We start from the raw sequence: 23,819 nt of genomic DNA, 5'->3' as shown, positions 1-23,819 counted from the left end.
GACTCTGTCTTGGATTCCTTGGACTAAGTCTCTTTGCTATGCATGCCCACAGGAGAATAATCTTCCTTTATTTTCAGGCTGATCAGTTTTTAATCACCTGTTCACCCTGCCTTTCCATACCATAAGCTCCATGAGAGAGTCTTTTTGCTTCTAAATTTTACCAGTACAGGGCTTGGCACATAATAAGCACTCAAAGTCTGTTAAACTGGATTTATCAGTTAATGTTTGTTGAGCTGGATTTTTTTTTTAATTTTTTTATTGTTATGTTAATCACCATATATTACATCATTAGTTTTTGGTGCAGTGTTCCATGATTCATTGTTTGTTCATAACACCCAGTGCTCCATGCAGAACGTGCCCTCCTCAATACCCATCACCAGGATAACCCATCCCCCTCCCCCCCTCCCCTCTAGAACCCTCAGTTTGTTTTTCAGAGTCCATCATCTCTCATGGTTCGTCTCCCCCTCTGACATACTCCCCTTTTCTTCCTCTCCTGTTATCTTCTTCTTTTTCTTTTTTCTTAAAATATGTTGCATTATTTGTTTCAGAAGTACAGATCTGTGATTCAACAGTCTTGCACAATTCACAGCTGTTGAGCTGGATTTTAACTGTCATATTCTTACAGAAGAAACTTTTGAGCCCTATAGAGAAAACCTCAGGATATTGAAAGCAAATTTGCTCTTTCACGTCCAAACTTTCTTAGTACATAATCTACCCTTCTTGTAGTGACCCTTATCCCATTCTACTGGCATGTTTAAATCTGAATCTTGGCTATGAACCAGGCATTATTGTCCAGAGTATTCAGAAATTTGTCTTCTAAAGTTTACTAAAATATACTGTATGTTTCCATGTTAGTGACATCTTTTAACATTACATCTTTTATGTAATTAAATATGCCTACTCTTTTATAGTTTCTTGATTGCTTATTTCCCACTATATCTAGGTTACAAATACATCACCTGGATTTTCTTCTAAGCCTTTAAAAAAATTGAAGTCTTTAGTATATCTGGAATACATTTTATATAGTGTGAGATAGGGATCTAAATTTGTTATTTCTAAGTTATGCTAGTGCCATTGTAAAATAATCTGCACTCTTCCCACTAACTTAAAATGGCACCTTTGTTGGTAATTCATGAAATCTCATAAAAAATGAGATATCTTTGTAGAATTTCTATTTTGTTCCACTGGTCTATTTGCCTACTCCTATGCCTATGCCATATTAATTTGATTACAATGTTTGTGTGTTCTAACATCTGGTAATGCAAGCTTACTCTGACTATTCTTTTTAATACTGTTCATGACTATTCAATTTTGAGAATGCAGTGTTCCAGATAAACTTTAAAACCAGGTTAAATAATTAAAATTATGCCTACAATAAAAAAGTCCTGTGGCATTATAATCATTATATATTACATACATATGATGTGTTCATATTGTCTTTTCATTTGTTGTTATCATATTTTCTGTTCTTTAGTAATATTTTTTAGTTATGCTCCACAAGGCACTTTGCCTTTCTTCCAACTTCTAATCTTAAATATTTTATCAACTTGGTTGCTATTGTATATAGAATATTTTTCCACTTTTCATTTCTGAATTTTTTTTGATAGACTAAAAGACTGTTTTTGTAATTTATCTCACACCAAACTCCTTTTCAAACATTTATTATTTTTTATTTTTACTTGAGTCTTCCAATTTTCTCTATATATAGTCATCAAAAAATAATAAATTAATCTCTTTTCCAATATTTATTCAGCTTATTTTATTTTCTTATCTTATTGCTTTTGCACAAATAAAGAACAATAGAAGTATTTAATCTTTTCTGAAACAAGGCAAGGTATAAATATATATAAATCTGTATCTGTTGCTGAAAAACTGACTCATTGCTAGATTTTTGCTGTACAACACTTACAGGACTTTAAAAGTCTGAAAATGCATGAGATTTCCCTATGAGATTCAGTACTGGTAGATAGAGCTGGAAGGATGTTAGAGACATTCTAGCCTAATCCTACTCATTCTTACCTATAAGGAAACAAATGCCCACCAAGAGAAAGTGATTTGATCAAGATGAAAAGCTAGAAGCAAAGCCCAGGCAAGAATATAAAGATATTTTGGTCCCTGGGAGAATGTTCTTTGTAAAAGTCTTGGTGATTAGAACCTTAGACATGAACTTAAAACACTACTACTTTTGCTGATTTTTTATATTACAGTTTAAAGAACAATTTGACAATCTAAATTAAAATATTTATTATAACTTAAAAATTTTGTTACAGCTAGTTTCCACTGTGCTCCAACATCCATTTCCTTCTTTTTCCCTAGTGATAAAACCCCTAATTTTTAGCAGGAGTTTTGCTAAATGTGACTAAATTCTGGTCAATGGCATGTATGCCAATTTTGAGTATGACTGAGGGAAGTGTCCTTGAAAGGGAAGGGGTGTGTTCTTCATCTCCCCTTCCTCCTTCTAACTGATAGAGGCTGCAACCATGTTGGACCATGAGGTGGAAGACATATGCTAAGAAGGGCAGAGGTAAAAGGTAGAAGGAGTCTAGGTCTCTGAGAATTTTGTGAAGCCCCTTAACAGCTCTGGACTGCCTTCCTCTGGATTTATTTAAAAGAGTGAGAAATAAGTTCTCTTATTTACACCATCATTATTTGGGATTTTCTATCATTTTGAGCTGGATCTAATTCTAACTCTAAAGTAAATTATAAGGTAGAACAACAGAAGTATAAATTCAATATCTTGAAGATGATCTATAAGTTCTGGCTCAAAAACAACAACAAAAAAGAAACAAAGCATAACAGATGTTTGGTATCAGAATTCTGATTATGGGGGTGCCTGGGTGGCTCAGTCAGTTAAGTGTCTGCCTTCAGTTCAGGTCATGATCCCAGAGACCCAGGATAGAGCCTAGCATCATTGGGCTCCCCACTCAGCAGGGAGTCTCTTTCTCCCTCTGCCCCTCCTCCTGCTCATGCTCTCTCTCTCTCAAATAAATAAAATCTTTTTTTTAAGTTTTTTTTATTTATTCATTCAAAACACAGAGATACAGAGAGAGAGAGAGAGAGAGAGAGAGAACATGAGCAGGAGGAGAAGCAGAGGGAGAGGGAGAAGCAGACTCCCCGCTGTGCAGGGAGCCGGATGCATGGCTCCATCCCAGGATCCTGGGATCATGACCTGAGCCGAAGGCAGATGCTTAACCATCTGAGCCACCAAGGCACCCCTCAAATAAATAAAATCTTTTAAAAAAATTCTTAGCATGAGTTGTGAGCATCAGATGAATACATGCATGTAATTAAGTCAATATAACTTAAACATATGTAGCATTATGGATCTTATTAAAAACACCATTACTACTAACCTCTAAAATCCATCAAATGATAACTTTGTAGCAATATTTATAATTTAATCACTAGGAAAATACTGTCACATAGGTATCATTATCTAAATGTCATAAAGTGATTCATATAACTCAGAATAATTTGTGACACAGCCTGATTACAAAATCCATATTTCTTTTCATAACATCACGCTTATCTTATCTGATCAAGATTCTATAACCTTTTAAAACATCCTGTCAGACACATGAATTTGAAAGTGTTTTCCTGCCAGTACCGTATACCTTGTTTCCTGCTCCCTGTCAATAATGGCATCCCTGCCCCCCTCTGCTCGTTGTCTAGCTAATTCCTATTCTTGCAATCCCTGAAATTAGCCATCTCCAACCCTCACCATACAGAGATTTGGGTTCTGTGTGCCCCAGAAGTGCTACCACAGTTCTCTATGTTCCTCTCATGATTGTTCTTATCAGACTATCAATTATTGGTCTCCACTGCTGAAATGTGAGCGCCAAGAGGGCGCAAACAATGTCTTGTATCCTCAAGGTACGCAGTAAGTGTTCAATAAACACTTGTTGAATAAATGAAAACCACATTTAACTTAATGGAATCGTAGAAGCATTTAAGGCATGTTCAAAGACCCACATGTGTATACCACATGGAAGCAGCCAAGGGTTTGGGAAGAGCACCTGACACACAGGTGCTTACAGATTTCTCCGTCTGGAAACCGTCCTAGTAAACTATGCATCCCAGCATGGTTCTCAGGGAGATGTACTGCCACCAAAAGCTCTGTTTTTGTCCTCATTATTGGGGACCTTGTGAGTCATGGATAAAGTGAGAGAAGCTAAAACCTGGGAGCAAGGACCACTCTCCTGTTCTCAAAGAGAAATGCAGTAGCCATCTCCTTCTCAAGGCCCAGCAACTATAAACACATCTTAGTAACAGTCCCAGGAGGCTGAGTTGGAAATCTAGATCCCACTGGATTTCCCTGGAATCTATTACTTCAAACAGCTCAAAATAGGTCTTCCTGTCACATTTTCTTAGTGTCATGTATTTTTTTCCATTGTACCCCATATTATTTGAAATTTTGTGCTATTTTGTGATTATTTGTTTAATATATGTTTCTCTAGCTAGACTCTGAGCTCTATGAGGGCAGGGATTATGGCTATTTTAGTTCAGCCTGTATATCTTGTACTAGGCAAATGACAGATATGCAATAAGTATTTGTTGAAGGAATGAATGAATTGATGAAATAGAGAGATAGTACCTCATATAAAAGCAACATAGTGAATATAAAAGCAACAGGGTGAAGTAGGTAGAAAGAGCACAGATCTGTTTAGGATCTTAGCGCTATCACTTATAAACCTCATGACTTTAGGCAAATTCCCCAATCCCTCTATCAATTTCTTGGTCTAAAGTAGAGCTATCTCATTGGATTGCTGTGAAATTGAATGAGATAATACAAAAGTAAAGCAAAGAACCTGGCAGAGGCCCTCGCACAGAAAGAGGGTATATGCCACGCATGTTTCCAAACACTGCACACCTCAGAAAACATCTCCTCCTCTTTTCCCTTCCTTGCTGGATTAACTGTGAGGAGTTGTAAAGTAGCTGAACATCATAAGGTGTAGACTACATTATTCAGAACTGTATTTTATACCCTAAGAAACTGAGACCCATATTTATTTTCACATGAAGAAATGAAAACTCAGAAAAGCTTAAGTAATTTTTCCAGCACTTCACATGAATGATGACCACAGCACATTTGTCATGCCTGAAACACATCTAACACCTCCTAGTTTTATGGGCTTTCCATTATGTAGTTCCACTCGTGTCCTTCTAAAGCAGCTTTTCCAACTGGATTCTTTGGAAGACACTGAGATAGTAACAAGCATAATTTAATGTAAGTTCCTGCGCAAACATTGGAAACAAGGCCAAGCAAAGCTAAATAGCTACTGGGGTCTCTACCAGAGGAACACTCAGACTTGTATCATTATGCATGTGCACTAGGAATATCTAAAAGTGGGATGTAGGAAGCATTATCTCCCTCAAAAAATGTTTCCACAAAACTCTTTGAGGGGCAATAGCTATCAGTGTCTTGGAAATACTTCTTTAAAGAAACAAAGCTTCCTTACTATGAAATTTAAACTACCTTTCCTTCCAACTCCGCCACCTCACTGAGAAGGAGCAAACTTTCAATAGGCTTTTCTTTTAATACCATTTCATAAGTACTGATTTGTTATAAAGCTATTTGCTCTTAAATATTTTGCTTAAAAATGTGAAACGATCTATGACAGTACATTGAACTTAAATATGTATGTATGTATGTGCATTACTCCCTCACCCCCACTTTGAGAGCCATTCTCTGCTCTTAGCCAATGTGCGTTAGTGTGCATTTCTACCAACACTCAACAAAAGATAGGCTTATCCTGATTTAAACATATTCTGCAACATTTATTGTATCTACCACTAAGGCTCCCCCTTCTGCCATTTATTGTGTGTTATTTGATGGACATTTATTTGATGGACAACAGATGGACTAAGTGATAATATTAGACCTGACCAAAGAAGTGAAGTAAGGGTGTCATGGGAATGTGTCTCAGGCGCTGTAGGCACCTTAGAGGAAAAGGTGAAGGAAAGAGAAGATTAAGGGCAGGAGACAATTAAACACTGGCACATGTCCTCTGACATTATTTATGAAGCATGCCATAAATCATTGGTGTGGGAAGGATTGTTCATCAACTGAATATTAGTCATTGGAAGCTTTGGGAACATTCACAGGAGGCATGTCTGAAATAAATGGAAGAGGGTCCCCAAACAGATGCAGAACACAGGTCTAAGCTAGGATGCTGACTCAGTTAGGATACTTTTTCTAGGACCATACTCACCATGCTCCCTGGGATATGCAGGTATTAGCTACTATTTAACTACCAACTTATTAGAACAAATACACTTAGAAAGAGCAGAACACAGAACAGGAGACTGGGAGAAATGATGAAATGCAGACTGAGGAGAATGGCAGGAGGAAAGGTGGAGGTCCAGAGTGGAAGGAGAATTATTTACTCTGTGCTAATCTCTTTTAGGTAGTGTGTGTGTGTGTGTGTGTGTGTCTGTGTGTGTGTATGTGTGTCTGTGTGTGTATGCATATCTGTATATACACATATACATGGTCTTCAACATCCTTATAAAGCAAATATATTATTCCCATTTCACAAGTGAGAAAATGAGCCCCCCAGATTAATTAGGACCAAAAGTCCTACCTAGTTCTATGAATCATCCAAGACTCTTACTATATAAAAGAGCCTCAGAATGTATGAGCAACTTTTACAGATTTCAAAGGGAGAAAAGGATGCTCCTTTTTAACCACAGATTAGAAATATACTTGAAATTCCCTAGCAAATGAAGCAGGAAATATGAGGAGAAGAGAGAAAAAGCTGAGGAGAAGAAAAATGGCTTTTCAAAGAACTAAAGACAGTAAGACCATTTTGGATTTGTGTGTGTGTGTGTGTGTGTGTTTGTGTTTGTGTGTGTGTGTGCACGTGTGCATGTGTGCAGAGAGGCTGGAACCAAGTTGTCAGCTCAGTAGTTAAGAAGGGTTGGGAGATATACTTTCCTTATGACAAAAGCCCTGGGAGGAAAGAATGAAAGAACAGACCAAAGAATAAACAAAGTCCTCCCACAGATTCACATTCAAAGATAAGTCATGAAATTAGTTGGAATTATAAGGGAGGTGAGGGGAGAGTATTAGAAATTCTTTTTTTGGAGAGTAATAAAGGATAGAAGTATGATAGCATGATATTTAAATCAAAAGGCAAAGCTCTTGAAATGTTTTTGTTCAAGTCCTGTGATTCGCTGGAGGCTTGGATGGGAGACAAGGACCACATTATTCAGCTACAGTAGCACCCCCCACGTCCCCAAAAGATACATTCCAAGACCACCAATGAATGCCTGAAACTGCATATAGGACCGAACCTTATATATACTATGGTTTTTCCTATACATACACACCTATGATAAAACTTATCAATTAGTCATAGTAAGAGATTAACAACAGTAAGTAATAATAGAATAGTTATAACAATATACTGTCATAAAAGTTATGTGAATGTGGTCTCCCTCTCTTTCAAAATTTCTTATTGTACTGTACTGACCCTTCTTCTTGTGATGATGGGAGCCGATAAAATGCCTGCATGATGAGATGAAATGGGATGAGTGATGTAGGCATGTGACTTAGCATTAGGCTACGGTTGACCTTCTGACGACTCATCAAGAGGATCATCAGCTTCTGGACCTGGGTTGACTGGGGGTAACTGAAAGTGTGCAGAGTGAAACCACAGATAAGGGGAGACTAGTGTACCTTGAAAAATAAGAGAGGGCCTCAGAATGTATTCAATAAGGAAACAAATGTAAAAATGTGCTCTTAGTTCCATATTCCATTGGGATTAATTATATGCTGGTATTACATGGCAGGCGGATGACAGTAAAGAAAAGGGCTAATGGCAAGGAGGTGAACTGAAAGACAGAATGAGAAGAATGTTAAGTTTGAGGTTTCAGTATAGGCTTTTCTTCCAGAAATTCTCTTTTCTATGCATCCAGGCCACCTTTCTATTTCACTTGACTTAGTGAATTGCTTTTATCTGTCTTCCTAGGCATAAATTCCTTGAAGGCTGGGATTGTATCTTATTTAACGTTGATTCCACAGTGACAACGCAGTGCTTGGCACATTTACTCCATAGACACTTGTTTTACAAGGTAGGCAAGGCACTGTTGAATGTTCACTGCTTTTAATAGCTCGATTCCTCCCTTAGAGGTTCCACAATGAATGTAGGTTCTACTACAACTCAGAGACTAAAGTGGTTCAGAACTCTTGATTTCTGATGAAAGGAATGATAATGACAATAATAACTATCATTTGCTGCATTTTCACGAATGAAGCATTATATCTTTACATATGTAGTCTTTCATTTTCTGTTCAAGAATCCTGTGAATTACTATTTTAAATGGAAACTGAGGCTGAGAGTTTGAACCACTTATTCAAGGTCATTGAACTAATAACCTGTGGAACTGGTTTTTTTTTTTTTTTTTTATCCTAGTGTATCTAGCTTGAAAACTCTGGTTTATATTTCCTATCCTACTTTCTTTTGAGTCAGTTAAAACCTTGGGGAGGGCTGAGGAATTCTCCCATTCACAAACTAAAAATGAGTAAAGATTAAATGGATGGTTTTCATCTCTCTGAGGAAAGAATACCTTTATAAACATTTAAAAGAAAAGTTACCAGAGAGGGAGACAAACCATAAGAGACTCTTAATCTCAGGAAACAAACTGAGGGTTACCTGAGTGGAGGGGCGTGGGAGGGATGGGGTGGCTGGGTGATGGACATTGGGGAGGGTATGTACTATGGTGAGCGCTGTGAATTGTGTAAGACTGATGAATCACAGACCTGTACCCCTGAAACAAATAATGCATTATATGTTAATTAAAAAATTAAAAAAAGAAAAAGAAAAGCTAAAATTTTGTATAGAATTTAAACTTATTTCACAAGTTCTTTTTTATTTTTCATAAAATTTCCCATATTAGCAAGAAAACAAACATCAAATGCCTTCAGTATAAATTTCAAAAACACTTGAACTTCTGGAATAAACAAAATTGATGGTCTTCCATTAATTCATAACACCAATTGCCAAAGGATTCCAACAAATACAAGTTGTTTTTGTTTGTTTTTTTGTTTGTTTTTTGTGAGTAAAGTGATAGAAGTTTATTAAGTGAAGATATAGAAAAAGCTCTCCAGAGTGACAGGGGTCCTGACAGGGTTGCCCCAAATAGATAGAAGTTGTTTACAGAAAGTCAGACTTGCACGACACTATTCGGTACATTAAAATAAAATATATTAATAAGCATGTTAACTTTATTGATAATGCTTAATGAGTCCCCAATGAGACACATTTCACTCATAATTTAGGATTGGGTGTCAAGAAATCAGAAATAAATACACTAATCACAAATTAATAAAACCAACACAAAATATAAAATACCAGGGACTCCTGTAGCACCACAGTCTACTATTTTAAGAAATCCCCAATTGCAATAAAATATGAAACAACAGAAATTAGGGTCTAGCTATTTGTGTTAGAAAAAAATCCACCCTGGCTCCAAAGCACATTTAACATGTAAATGATTTGCAAAAATCTGTTTACATTCAGCTCCTCAAAAGTTCACTGTCTTTCAGAGCCTAAGAGATAATAAACAAAATCCAAACAAAGGAGAGAAAAATATATATTTAATCTGAAAGATTTTCATTTTCAGAAAAGTCCCTATATGAGCAGGAATAAAGAAAAATAAAATTCATTCTATACATCTATAACTGTAAGTACATTTAACTGATATGTTAACACTTTGCCTTTTATGAGTAATACTTCACAAAAATGAAATTTTTTTAATTAAAAGAGCCCCACTTTCTATAAAAAGTTTGGCAATTATTGTATCAGATATATTGAACTTGAAGGCCACTTGGTGAATGAGAGTGCTCCAAATCTTAACTGTAATTTAGAACAAAAGGAAATAGAATGTTCACCTGAAAATAATCCAACAAATGGTTATAAATGCAGTGCATTGTCTTAAAAAAAATAACAGTTGGTGGTTACACAGCAGGTCATCTGTGTTAGAAGCACAGTGAGGTAAGGCAGTGGAGAAATCCAGAGAAAGCATAAGAATCACGACGAATTACCCAACTTGCATGCTTTAAGTTAGCTGGTAAGGGTATAGAACATCTCTTTAATGTATTCACAGGCACCTTATTATTAAAGTGTCAAACCTTTGTGAGGATTCTTGAGTAATTTGCTATTCCATTTCTGTTTCATTCATTGAGTAGTTTCTGAAGCACCCCCAGGATCCCCATTTGTGAAGTTCTCAATGAACCAGGCTGGGAGGAACTCAAACTATTTTGACTCATTTAAGAGAGCATAAATTATCTTTAGAAACAAACTGTAAATGAGGAATGCACTGTTGTGGTCCCTTCACAGTATGAACACGTTAAATGTTCATAGCTCAAGAGATCCATGATCTAAGCGGTACACATAGCTACCATAGTCTGGGTTTAGATTCCCTTTTTGTCTTGTTAATATCAGTTCATGTAAATAGGTAAAAATAATTTATATTTTGACTTAACTAAGAGATAAAAGGAGGGGGGCCTGGGTGGCTCAGTCAGTTGGGCATCTGACTTGTGGTTTCAGCTCAGGTTGTGATCTCATGGGTCCTGAGCTTGAGCCCCAAGATGGAGCCCCACCTCGTCAGGCTCTACGCTCAGTGGGGAGTCTGGTTGGGATTCTCTCCCTCTTCCTCTGCCCCTCCCCCGACTCGAGTGCGCTCTCTCTCTAAAAAATAAATCTTTAAGAAAAAGAAAGATAAACAGAAAAATATTCATGGATTAAAATGAACTCTTAAAGATATTGTTATATTGCTTTACATTTTTAGTGAGAATAAATTATTTAATAATCTTTAGTCCAACTTTTCCTTTTTGTAACATAAAAATATTGAAAGCAGTGTTAATTGTGCATATTTTTAGTCAAAATAATTTAATTTCTTGGTATAATTAACAAGGTGCATACAACTGATTCTTGGAACAAGTATTAAATTGACATATGTTATAGAGTATCTACTTTAAAAGACATTGTGCAAATATTATGGAAATATGAAAAAGATAATTGAAATCTCTGCCTTTGTGGACTGTGCTTTCATATTGTAGATGTCTTTGAGATGAAAATGCTCCTTGATATACTGCACTTTTTATGTATTGGGGGGATGGATTAAGTAAATTATATGGATCCCATCCAGTTTATTAACTTTATTAATTATGTGAATTAACCACTGGGACAGTAGAAATATCATTTATTAACTTATTTGTGTACCATTTGATACTTTTGGAAAACTGATACATTTATATCTACTAAATGCAACTGAAATGGACATTGTCAATTTCAACCTTAGACTAAACTGAATGTGACCCATTCTTTAAGAAGAACCTTCCAATCTTCCTAAATATTTACTAATCTAAGGAGCATAGATATCACTCAATATAAAGAAAAAGACCTTTAGAATGACATTAAAAGGTATTGCTCTCATGAATTAAGACACTTGTTTGATATTGATATTATACTGTCATTTTATGAAACTCCCCAAGGAGCTCCTCAGCAATGTTTGGAATCCATACCTATATGCAACCCCAACAGAAAATCTATAGCTTGCACAAGACAACATTTCTAATCATGTTATCCTATTACAGATGAGATTCACAGCATAGCAAATGAAAGCAAGGCACTTAGAGCTGCAAGTCTCTGCATAGGCTACCTGGTGTTCAGAACAGCCTGGCTATGACTATTTTCAGAATGTGCTTACTTAGTAAGGGGCACCTGGGTGGCTCAGTTGGTTAAGCGACTGCCTTCAGCTCAGGTCATGATCCTGGAGTCCCGGGATCGAGTCCCACATTGGGCTCCCTGCTTAGCAGGGAGTCTGCTTCTCCCTCTGACTCTTCCCCCTCTCATGTGCTCTCTCTCTCTCTCTCATTCTCTCTTTCAAATAAATAAATAAATCTTAAAAAAAAAAAAAAAGAATGAGATAGTAAGACCAGGTGACATTTGTTAGGGACGGACTCTATCCAAGACAGAGCTCAACCCAATTAAGCAAGGGTTTACCATGAAGGAAAGGGTTAAATTAAATTGTTTATTGGTGGGACCCCTGGCTGGCTCAGTTGGTAGAGCATGTGACTCTCGATCTCAGGGTCATGAGTTCAAGCCCCACGTTGGAGGTAGAGATTACTTAAAATAAATAAATAACAAATTTTAAAAATTGTGTATTTTTGCACGTGTTGAGAAACTCACCCCCTTGCTTCCTCAAAAACTTCCAAGAGTATTTAACTCATCTTTCAAATGAGAAAGAAACTCAGACTGTCCTCCTTAAGCCTTCCCTAATGCCTCAGCTTTTTGCAGGTAAAAATTCCCGGCATTTCCCCAAAGGGGACATCCGGTGGTTGTGGCTAGCTTTCTGAGGGCGCGGGAGATTACATTTTCAAAAAGGAACAGGAGGACCCGGATTATCTTTAAATGGCTTAGAGCTTCACTTTATGGGCATTCGGGAGAGAAAATGAGGGAGAAACAGAAAAATCGAGTGAGAGGAAAAGAGAAAATAAAAAGAAGGAAAGAGAAGAAGGCCCAGGTAGTCAGGTACCATTGCTTGCTTTGCAGTCCCAGTGCCGCAAGACAGAGAAGGAAGCCATGCAAGTGCTTTCCAAACCCTAAAGGCTTTATAAGCAGCACTGCTGTCCTCTCTAGCGCCTATGTCAGGCTGAGCCACTCCGGCATTCTTCCTTCAGTCTTCCTGCCCCCCACCCTTCCCTTCTCTGCAGGTTGCTGCATCTGGAGGATTTCCATGAAGGCTGGGGACAGTTAGGCATCTTGGATTTGGGTTCTGCCTTCGAGGAGCCAGAGGAGAGCTGGCAGAACCCACTGTGTATTTACACTGCAGCTGCCTCACTCGGCTAGGTCCCAGGCTGTACAGCTGCAGCATTTTTGGAAGATGCAAGACGGGCAGAAGAGTGAAGATGGTGCCTGCAGTATCTCAGAAGGCTGGAGTCCCTGAAGGATGAGGGCACAGAGGAGATGGAGAGGGGCCTGGCCAGTCCTCAAACAGGACCTTTAAGTGATATGCCAGTTCTCTCAAAAAAAAAAAAAAAACAATGCAAGGATTCCAAAGAAATTAACTGAGATGCAGAGAAGGCCAGGAAGGCCAGGTTAAACATTGAATAAGGTGAGTATATTGGAGGTGAGGGGCAATAGAAAAGAGATAAGAAAGCGAGCTTACAAGAAAGGAGAAATTATATAGTGTGAAAAGGAATCCTTGGGACTCTCCTGAAAGAGGTGCTGGGGACCAGACAGTTGTTTATTTGAAGACTTTAGCAATGTCACTGAGGATGCTAAAAGTGTAGGGAGAAGGAAACATTTCCACTCCACATTACTCTGTAATTGTTTATTTCATAGACTAGAAGTTAATTGACTTTTCCCTAGCTCTGTGGTTCTGGGCCTCAGTTTCCTCATCTGTAAAACAAGGGGTTTAGACTAGATGCTTTTGAAGGTCTCTGCCTGGTGTGACTCTGTCAGCCTATGAGCCAGGGTATCTGACACTAAACATCTCTGAGATTTAGTACCAGATTCCACTGCACTACCCATTTATCAATGCAGTGTAACAACATCTGCACCAGTCATGAAGCAGATTCCAACTCTCAGTGATGACGGGGAGTATGGCTCAATTATGACAAGAGATTGATCCTTCTGACCTAAGTAAGGAAGGGAGGAACAGTGATTTACACTTTGGGTTTCCAAGGGGAGAATATTCTCGAATTTTTTATTTCAAATTTTATCCATTGTAAATTATAAATTCCTTTGAGGGGTTCAAAATAGTTGGACTGACTAAAGGGCCAAGGGGCTATACAATTAACTGCCTTATTTGAAGGAAAATTTATATCATTACAGAAATCGAATCTGCTTTTTCCGTGGAAATCCAGCTCACACTGGCCATGCTCTTCTCTTGCCTGCCTGCCTCATGCCATTCTGTCAACTGCTTCAGTGCAGCATTTTCTGGAGTTATTAAACACCAAAGCTTAATGAGAGTGCACTTAATGGGTGAAGTATTCAATGATGCAGGACCCCCCCCCCCCGGCACACACACACGTAATCAGTTTAAATGATAGTGGGGATAAAATACGTTTTCATAAGAGTTTCATTTTTAATTTGTCTCAACATGAAATTCCTTTAATTTTTTTAAAAATTAATATGTAGAAATACAACTCCTTCCTCTTGTCTTCAAGTGGGATGTGACACACAGATAGTATCCACTTGTGTTTTCTACACCCACTAACATTTCCATTTCATTTTAGTCTCCAAAATATGGGCAGGAGCACAACTCTAGAAAAATGGATTCCCACTCTCTCATCTCACAGGGCACTGATCCGTGCAGTGCTGAGCACTTGCACGGAGCCTCACCATTTCCTCCAACCCCCACCCCCATTCACCAGTGCCCCTGCTTTCCACAGGGGGTTTGACCTTGCAAAGACCCTGCTTCATTTTCTGGGCAAGTTACAACCCATTTTAACTCAAAATACAAAACGACCTTTTCTCCTTTAAAGAAACACTACCAAATGTAACCCATCTGGGCTTACATTTCTCAGCCCTGTATTCCAGACTGAACACGGGATGCAAAGGCAGGTAACTAGTTTGGGTCTGACAGTTCCCATTCAGAGGCTCTGAGACTCAGACTCTGTTCAAAACGGCTGACTATGTGGTTGAACATCTTTCCTTTTTTGCCCATTCACCATCATGACGAAAAATCAAAACTGAAAAATTATCTACTCATTTCTAAATACTAAGAAATGTTCTTCTTTTGCCTCTCGCTCCATGGTTCTAAACACTAATATCCCGCTTGGAAACCAGCACTGATATCCACACCGCATCTCGTCTACTCAGTTTCACTTAGCAAACACCTTCACTGCTTTTCCACGGTGAGAAAAATGGTGCACCAACCCCCCGGATGACAGGTTGGTACTTGACTGCAACCGCTCAATAGTTTTATCAGCAACCGGAAAACTTCACAATCGGTCAATTTGCTACTTAAATCCGTGTAAGGAAATCTCCTTATTTATAGGCTTACACTAAAAAACCACCTCTGTTTCACCTATCTTAAATCTAGCCTAAGACAATCCCCCAAACACGCCTCATATAAACACTCCCTCTTCCCCCACCCCCATTATCCCAAAAGATCCCCTCACTGACTAACAACACATTCAGATGGCCAGCATTAACCAAAGCAATTGCCACCATGCATTTAGACGCATCTATGCAAAGTATTGACAATAGCCAAAGCATCTCTCAGACAACTGGCTGTACTACACATGCAGAAAAGCAACGAAGATTGCATTTTCCACTTACAGTTATAGCGCTGCGCACGGTCACTTAATGAAAATGATAAAACTCAACAGTTCTTTATATATATATATAATTCAGATAAACGGTTAAGCCGTCTCTGTGTGTGGTTCTCTCGCGCTCTTTTTTTTTTTTCCTCTGGAGCTCTAGGCTGCTTAAATCCCTCTTGGATCGCGCCTCGCAAGCCCAGCCGCCGCCGCAACAAGCTCGGGTAAGTCTATGCTGCAGATTGGGAATCCCATAGAAAACCTAAGGTCCCTGGAGCTGGGTGCGCAGGCGCGCGAGCCACCGCCTCTCGAGGCACCCCCTCCCCTTCCCCTCCTCCCTCCTGCTCCAGCTCCGCAGCCCGAGCTTGGAGAGCTCAGGAGCCGGTGACCAAAAGCAGCCTGGCATTGGCGCATGCTCAGTTGGAGGGGCTCGGAGTTCCCGCGGGTGGATTCCATGTCTCCAGATTTTAGCAGAAACTCAAAAGGAAAGTACATAGGAAAAGGGAGCCTGGCTACCGGAGCTGCCTGCACCTGGACAGGCGGTAGGGAGAGCAAGTTGGGCTCACCACATTCCGCCGTTATGGAGTCTGATGATGAAGGCGAAGGCCAGATATGGGACACTTGGAACCTTCTATTCCCACGGTTCCGAGCCCCAGAGGGCCCTCGGCCCACCTTTTGTCTGGCTGTAATTACGGTGACGGAGAAAATCGCAGAAATCCTTTTTCTCGAGAGGAAGTGTATCCCCAGCTAGCTATGAGCATATCTGTCCGGCTTACTGTGAAGGAATGGTGGGCACTTTTCGTGGGCCATTTCATCCGAGGGTCTTAACCTGGGAGTACTGGGAGCCGGTCCTTCTCATACCCCAGTGCCCAGGACCGTCCTTCCAGAGCGGCTAGAGAAATGTAGGTTGAAGGAAGCTGGGTCCGAGGCTTGTCCTGTGTGACCTTGGGCAAATCATGCTAACCATCAACTAACATTTAACAAGCGCCTGCAGTATGCAGTTAATAAATATTTATTGAATATGCTCGGTGGGAGGGATGGATGGGAGGGAACAAACCATCCTTGGAATACAGGGTAGAGGGCTTGGACTAAGTGATATTATAAAGCCCACTTTTGTGTCCATTAAGGACGCCTGCGTGTGCTAGCCCTCCCCCTCTCCCCACTGTCCTGCCAAAGCCTAGAAGACTTGGCAAGGAGTAGTGCCCAGTAAATGTTTGGTCGCTTCCCTACCAGGAAAGCAAGAATTCCCAGATGTTCCCAACCCGATCAGGTTCCTCAAGTGTGTATGTTTGCACATTCATTCATTCATTCATTCAATAATTATGCATTACCAACTACTTACTATTAGCCACTGTTTGGGAGATAAATGCGGTGAACAAACGCCCATCCTGAGATTTACATTCAGGTGGGAGTTCTATTTTCAAGGGAGGGGAGTTCTGGGGGAAAAGTGAAGGTCTAGGTTCTCCTTAAGTAGAGACCTTTACAATTTCACACACCTTATCACGCTCAGGAAAACTGCAGTGTTAATAAACCTTTTCGTTCTGAAGACACCAAGAGCATCTCCCATGGCAGAAGGGCTCTAGACTGACAAATCTCCGTTGCCAGGAGGGAGCTACTCCTAGCTACCAAGTCGGGGAGTCCAACTTGGAAGAACTTGAGGATACTTTAACCAAGGCCAGGAGAAACTCCACCCCACCAGTCTCTGGCACTGGAAAAGGCTTGGGTTCGGTGAGTACCCCCCGTAGTGAAGCCCAAGCTGCAGCCTGACGTTCAAAGCCAACCTGGCGGGCCCAGAGCGCAGGATTGCGCTTTTCTGGGCCACACGCCTCGGGAAGGTGGCGCAGAGCAGGGGAGCGCTCTCGGGACTCCCGGGACAGAGCTCGCAGAAGTCCCCTCCCGGCGGGGCTCTTCCGCGGGGTGCTGGCGACCTCGGAAACCCGGCGCGAGGAGTTGCGGGGAGCAGGGCGCGCGCCCGGGCGCGCTGCGGCAGCTGAGCACATTGAGAGTCTGGCAGGCGCCAGCTCCGCGCTCCCGGGCCGCAGTGCGCACTGCGCAGCGGGGCTGGTCGGCGGATTCTTTTTGCTTCTTGGGATGAGGTGGGGGCAAAAGTCAGTCCTAGATAAGTCTCTGGTTGGCGGTGGAGACAGCCTCCAAAGCTTTCAAAGTAATTTCTCGTTTTTTGTCGATTTCCCCTACTAAAGCGTTTTACGCTGGGCTGTCTGGTTTCTCTCTGGAGAACAGACTCCGCGTTGTAATCTGCATCAGCTGAAGGAAGGGGTCATAATGCCATTTCTCCGCGTGGAAGAGGCGTGCCTATTTATTGCGCCCTGGCGGTCTCTTTCGTGGCATTGTTCGGGTTTAGATAACTTACTTCCAACTTGTGCTTAGGAAAAAACGAACACTGATACTTTAAACCGTGTTCTGTTGTAGGGGAGATTTGATTTGGATGCATGCGCTTTTGTGAAGCAGCTTTGTCTAATTGAGCAGACAGAATGTTTAAAAAAGTTTTATTTGCACTGGAGCGTTGTTTGGCGTCCTTAATGCGGTATCTTAATTTTTAGTTGCAGCCATTATGCAACTTTATTTTCTTAAGCTCTAATGTTTTGTTGTTAAAAATTTTTTTCTGAGATGCCTTTTGGTCGAGTTTTATGTGCAGCATGAAATCACCGTAGGGAAGCAAATTCTAAAAGACACCAAAGGAATATTATCGTTTAAATTACAGAAAGCAGTTCCCCTCTTTAGGATGGCAGAATGAACTTGAAAAGAAGAATGTGGTAGACACTAAAAAATCAGGGAACCCTCTGTTTCTTTCCTTCTTTAGACATTTGCAGATGTCACTGGTAATCACCAAAGAGCAGAGGTGCTCGGTCCAGCGCTCTGAGCCCTGGAGTCGAGTGACAGGAATACCGCACCCTGCTGAGTGCAGAATGCCATTGAGCTGTAGCAGTAGTTCCTTTAAGTAAAGCCGCGTCCCCAGCACTGTGGATGGATAGCGGTGTCAGCTTTCATACTCTGGAGGTTTGGGGGTGGGGGCGGGGAGGAGAGGAAGGTGCAGTAGTGAGGAGTTTTGGGGTGTTTGTTTGTTTGTTTTGGAGTACCTAGGAGCGAACTATAGAAATGATCCCTAGTAGAATCCTCACTGGCCCAGAAACTGCTGAGGAGCCATTTTCCTTTCCTCACAAATTGTTTTCCCAGTTAGGCTTACTTCACCTCACTCTTTCCCAGATTCAAACAAACAAAATAAACCAAGAACGACCTTTTAGGTGTACACAACTTCATTTAATATTGGCATCCACTTTAATCGAAACATAGACAAGTTGAACACGGAGAATGATCGTACAAAACGTGAGGAGGTAACAGGTCTGAGCTTGTGGTCCTCTGAGCTCATGGTAATATTATTTATTAGACATGCTGTGTATAAAATATATGAGCCAAGAAGGGCGGAACTTAAGGCATGGGGACATTTAGGAAATTGGAAGGAAAATTAAGTGTTTGAAAGTCAACGTTAGAAAATGAAAAGAGACAGGAATTGGAAAAATGGATTTAAATTCATTTAAATCCATGCAGAATAATGATAGTAATTTTCTTGTATAGGTAAAGTGTCTTTGTTTCAGAAAGCTATGGATTGATCCTTACAGAAATGCATTACATAAGATAATTATGTTTATCCTGTTTTATTTATCCTATTTTTAAAAATATACGGATAGACCAATGAAATAAAATAACTTTCTGAGGTCAACAGTAAGTTATTACCTAGAATAAAACTATACAATAACTTTTCTAACAGAAAGTGTTTCATTCTATATGTTTGTATTCCTTCTACATGTTTTTCTAAAATAAGTGGAAAAATGCAAGACCACAAGGGAGTGATTCCCATGCAGTTAGGGAGTGAGTTCCATGTCTCTATGCAGAAGAGGGATTGACAGTTCTTATGTTAATGAACTCCATTGATGATTTCTCCCAGTGGGCCCCAGATTTAGCTCTAATCCATGACTGAATCTAAATTCATTTTGAAAGATTATTCTTAGCTGTGTCACCAATTTCCCTTAAAAATTGAACAATCCACAATAAAAGTTCCTTAAATCCCTGCTGAATGAATTATTGTCAAAGCTTTGAGTTTCCTAGAAGTTTCTTGGAGTCTTAGAAATGGTCATGGCAAATGCAGGTGCTCTGAAGCCTAAAGAATAAAAGGTGCTTTATTCCATTCTGTCTTCCACATTTGGGCCTAACCTATAGATTCCCAGCAGGGCTTTTAAGTTGGAAATTTTCACTGTTACCATTGTGTGTTTTCACCTCACAAAAGAAAGGATGATAGCAGAATTGCGGTAAATATGGTTTCTATTTTTTTCTTCAGTGACTTTTCAGCTAGCCCGGTACAGTAGGCTGTATTCCTTTTTAGTTGTGTGAATAGCCACTGCAAATATAATCATGGATTCATATTCGGATCTTCTGTACTTTGAAAACCACCTGATGCCAAGGATCTTCAAAGCCCTTCTTTCTTAAAACAGATCTTACTAACTTGTTTCTACCTTCAGTCTTTATTTTCCTTAATATAGTTCCTTTTAATGATACTCTTAAACTCAACAGAGAATGTTAGCATAAAATATAAAGGAAAAATAAAAATAATGAATCCTTCACTCCTTCTGAGACTACCAACAAAAACTCCTTTACCAAATGATTTTCACAGTTGGGTTTACATTTTCACCTATTGCTTGAAGGAGGAAAGGACTCCCTCATTTTTTATTGTTCTTATCACATTCCCCCTTTAAAGTTCATTTGGCTATCCTAAGGAGGTTCAGGAAGAGAGAATGATCATTGGTGATTCTTGTTTTTATTCCAGAAGGTAGGTTTAGTACCTGTACTACAATCCAAAGAGAGTGGATTGTATTGAATTTTATAAGAAGAAAAAAAAATGCTTGAGTAACTAATGGTGGTGTTTAGTAGTGGCTGCAGGTTGAATTCCTTTTGATCTCTTTCATTCATTTATCAGACACCTATTAAGTACCTACTTGTGTCAGGCAGTGTCCTGAGCACTTTATATGCAATATTCCATTTCACAACGACTTTATTTATCTACAGGTACTACTATAACCCATTTTATAGATGAGGAGGGAGCTGAGGCAACATATGTATTAGTAATATCTCCAGATGCCTTCTTCAGTTAGCTGTTTCTCTTTCTTCACCCCATTCCAATTAAAGTTATGATTCTCCCTCTATAAATTACTACTTTTTTATCCATCTATATACCTATGCAAGCTAAATATTGTGAATACTGTGATCATCTCATTTCTCTTCAGTAGTCTCCCATTTTCTCCTGAGAAAACTTCAAACCCTAAGTCATGTAATCAGAATCTTCCACCATGTGGCAGACTGCTACTTGCCTGCCTTAACTATAGAGCATCTAATTTGGGAGGGGGAAGAGGGAGGAAACAGGCCCAGAAAAAAAAGTCCACCTTTTCCAGCATCCCTGCATTTTCATCTATTACATGAAGGGGAATAGAAATAGAAGCCTCCCCTCCTTTTGTTGTTGGTTTTTGTTGTTGTTGTTGTTGTTTTTACTATATTTCTCATTTAAGTTCATTATACCATCCTAAGGGAGTATCCCAGAAGAGAAAGAATGACTGTTGGTGATCTTAAATCCAGACTTTTCTCTTGCTCTTCAGTTTCGTTTCTTTTCTTTCTTTCTCTTTCTTTCTTTCTTTCTTTCTTTCTTTCTTTCTTTTTTTTTTCTTTTTTTCTTTTCTTTTTCTTTCTTTCTTTTCTTTTCTTTTCTTTTCTTTTTCTTCCTTTCTTCCTAGTAGGCTTCATGACCAGAGTGGAGCCCAACATGGGGCTTGAACTCATGACCCTGAGATCAAGACCTGAACTGAGATCAAGAGTCTGATGCTTAACTGACTGAACCACCCAGGCACCCCTTGCTCTCCCGTTTTATTTACAATTGCCTACAGAACATCTACACGTGAATTTCTCACAGATACCTCAAACTCAACATCTACAAAATAATTATCTCCTCTTCCCTCCACTTCCACCAATCTGCCTGTGCTCCCTAGCACTTTGAAGGTGTCCACTATCAACCCAGTGCTCTAAGTCAGAACCTTGGGCATCACCTTCAGCTCTTCTATCTCTCTCATTCCCTGTCAAATCATGACTTAAATCCTGAGAATTCCATTTTCTGAATGTCTCTCAAATCCACCCCTCACTGCCACTGTGTTAGTTCATTCAGGCTTTCATCATCTCACTGCTGGACTAGTTCTTTTCCATTCTCATGACGATTACAAAACCTCACATAAAATCACATCGCTCCTTTGAAAAAAACTATTGAGTAGTTTCTCGCTTTAAATGATAAAAATAAAAATTCCTTAGCACACCATCCACATGACCCCTTATATTCTGGCTCTTGCGTACCCTCCAGCCCCATCTCCGGCCACATCTCTTTAGTGTTCTATGCTCCATCACACTGTGGAGCTGTACTTCTACTTCTCTGTAGTCTTCCGTATGCTCTTTTTCTCTTCCTGGGAAACTTTTCTTTGCCTTCCCTGGAACATTTCTATTAATACTTCAAGTTCAACTAAAATATTATTTCTTAACAGAAGAATCTTTCTCTTCCTAGCACTTAGAAGACAGTTGCAAGTTTGTTGTCAAGATGAACTGAAACTGTATATTTCAAACTATGAAACTCTATTTAAACATAAGATAGGATGTAATGGTAATTTGTCTATTAATTATTAAGTAAAAGTTTTATGTTATCTGCTTTTTTTTAAAGACTTATTTATTCTAGAGAGAGAGAGAGAGTGAGTGTGAGTGGGGGATGGGAAGGGACAGAGGGAGAGAGAGAATCTCAAGTAGACTCCAGGCTAAGTGTGGAGCCCTAGCACTTGGGGCATGATTTCATGACCCTGAGATCATGACCTGAGCCAAAACCAAGAGTGGGTCGCTTAATGGACTGAGCCACCCACGCACCCCTGCTTTTCATTTCAAAAGGCAAAATGAATATATGATATTGGTGTAAAAACAAAACTCTTGAAATGTTTTAACTAAGGTATGGTCCTTTACTGAATATAAAGTTAGTAGCTGTTATAAAGAAATTTGTAACATTCATGTATGTATGTCTTGCACCTTCATTGAATTACTATCACACAGATAATCCACATTCAACATAATTAAAAGCACATATAAACCAACTGATTTTCAATGTTTTTTTATTCTATTGTTCTTTTTTTTGTTTGTTTTTCTGGACGTGAGGCATAAATTGTAAGCATGGAACTGTAATAAAATACCTTATAAACTTTACAGGTTTTAAATGATTTTACTATCCTTATATATCCCCAGATATCATTATTCTAATTTTATTTAATTAATTAATTTATTTTTAAAGATTCATTTATTTATTTGAGAGAGAGATTGAGAGAGAGTGGGAGGGGCAGAGGGAAAGGGAGAGAGAATTCCAAGCAGACTCCATGCTGAGTGCAGAGCCCAAAATAGGGCTCATCTCACAACCCCGAGATCACGACCTGAGCCAAAACCAAGAGTCCGACGCCCAAAGGACTGAGCCACCCAGGTGCCCCATCCTCATTTTATCCATAAGATTATCAACTATTTAGAAAGTCCAGATTGTAATGCTTTCTAGAAATTATGCGGTTATAATGTGGTGGAACTAGGTGCAATTCAGTAATCTAATCCTATTTTTTTCAGAAACTGCCCTCTGATACTGACAAAATGTTCCACTGGTTTCCATCTTTCTCAGTTTCAGGTTCTTGCTTGGTATGACAAGAAAATGCAGTAGTAGATTATAATCTAGGAAGAAGGTGAGTTATTATTGCTTGGACTACTAAAGTTAAAAAACATAAATGTTTGCCCCATTTTATTTTCCTTGATTTAGGAAACCACAGTTCATTATAAACCCAAAGACAAAGGATGCTTGGGCATCCATTAGCAGTCCACAGTATAATCCCAAGGAACTTTTTACACTAAAACTGCAAATTATTTATTTATTAAAACATTTCTTATTTTTACATTTTGCTCCCAATCTCAGAGCCATCAAAGAATCCACTTTTATTCAAATTACTTGTAATATAAGAAAGATGGAAATATTTTATTGGTTAATTGTCTATAGTTTTCCACTGAAAATTTGGTGATCCCCTGAAATTTGGTGATTGAAATACAGCTTATTTTATTATTTAGGCTGATTTGGTGTATTTTGGAGGCAGACATTGGAGTTATGGACAAGCCAAAGAATGTCAGGGATTTTCAGCAACCACTAGAAGCTGGAAGAGAGGCATGGCACAGATTCTTTTTCAGAGCCTCCAGACCATAGTGACACCTTGATTTCAGATTTCTAGCTTCCAGAACTGTGGGAGAATAAATTTTTGTTGTTCTAAGATACCCATTCTATCGTATCTTGTTACAGAAGCCTTAAGAAATAGAGAGGAGAACTACATTTTAAATACAGCATTTGACACTTAGGTTTACAATAAAGAATATTCTGGCAGTGAGATAATAGAAAGATAAAGTTTTCTACAAATAGATATACTTCCCCCCCCCC

The 23,819-nt window shown here is 39.3% G+C and overlaps 1 protein-coding gene and 1 non-coding gene across 3 annotated transcripts in view; one reads left to right on the top strand and one right to left on the bottom strand.

The window, feature by feature from the left end:
- The window catches only part of VSNL1 (visinin like 1), a 98,603-nt gene extending 83,046 nt beyond the window's left edge, over positions 1 to 15,557 (bottom strand). The window contains exon 1 of one of the 2 annotated variants that reach the window (XM_073897017.1): positions 15,297 to 15,557. The gene's annotated coding sequence lies outside the window, so the exon portion shown is untranslated. The remainder of the gene's footprint in view (positions 1 to 15,296) is intronic. The other variant, XM_025867576.2, reaches the window with a different exon arrangement.
- On the top strand, positions 12,053 to 12,125 carry TRNAE-CUC (transfer RNA glutamic acid (anticodon CUC)). Its single transcript has one exon. It is a non-coding gene; the product is annotated as a tRNA-Glu (tRNA).
- Positions 15,558 to 23,819: the final 8,262 nt, after the last annotated feature.

The sequence above is a fragment of the Callorhinus ursinus genome, unplaced genomic scaffold (genome assembly GCF_003265705.2).
Source record: "Callorhinus ursinus isolate GAN/ISIS: 27379988/994484 unplaced genomic scaffold, GSC_fseal_2.0 scaffold10, whole genome shotgun sequence".
In the NCBI taxonomy this organism is placed as follows: Eukaryota; Metazoa; Chordata; class Mammalia; order Carnivora; family Otariidae; genus Callorhinus; species Callorhinus ursinus.
This window is presented reverse-complemented; position numbering and strand designations above follow the sequence as displayed.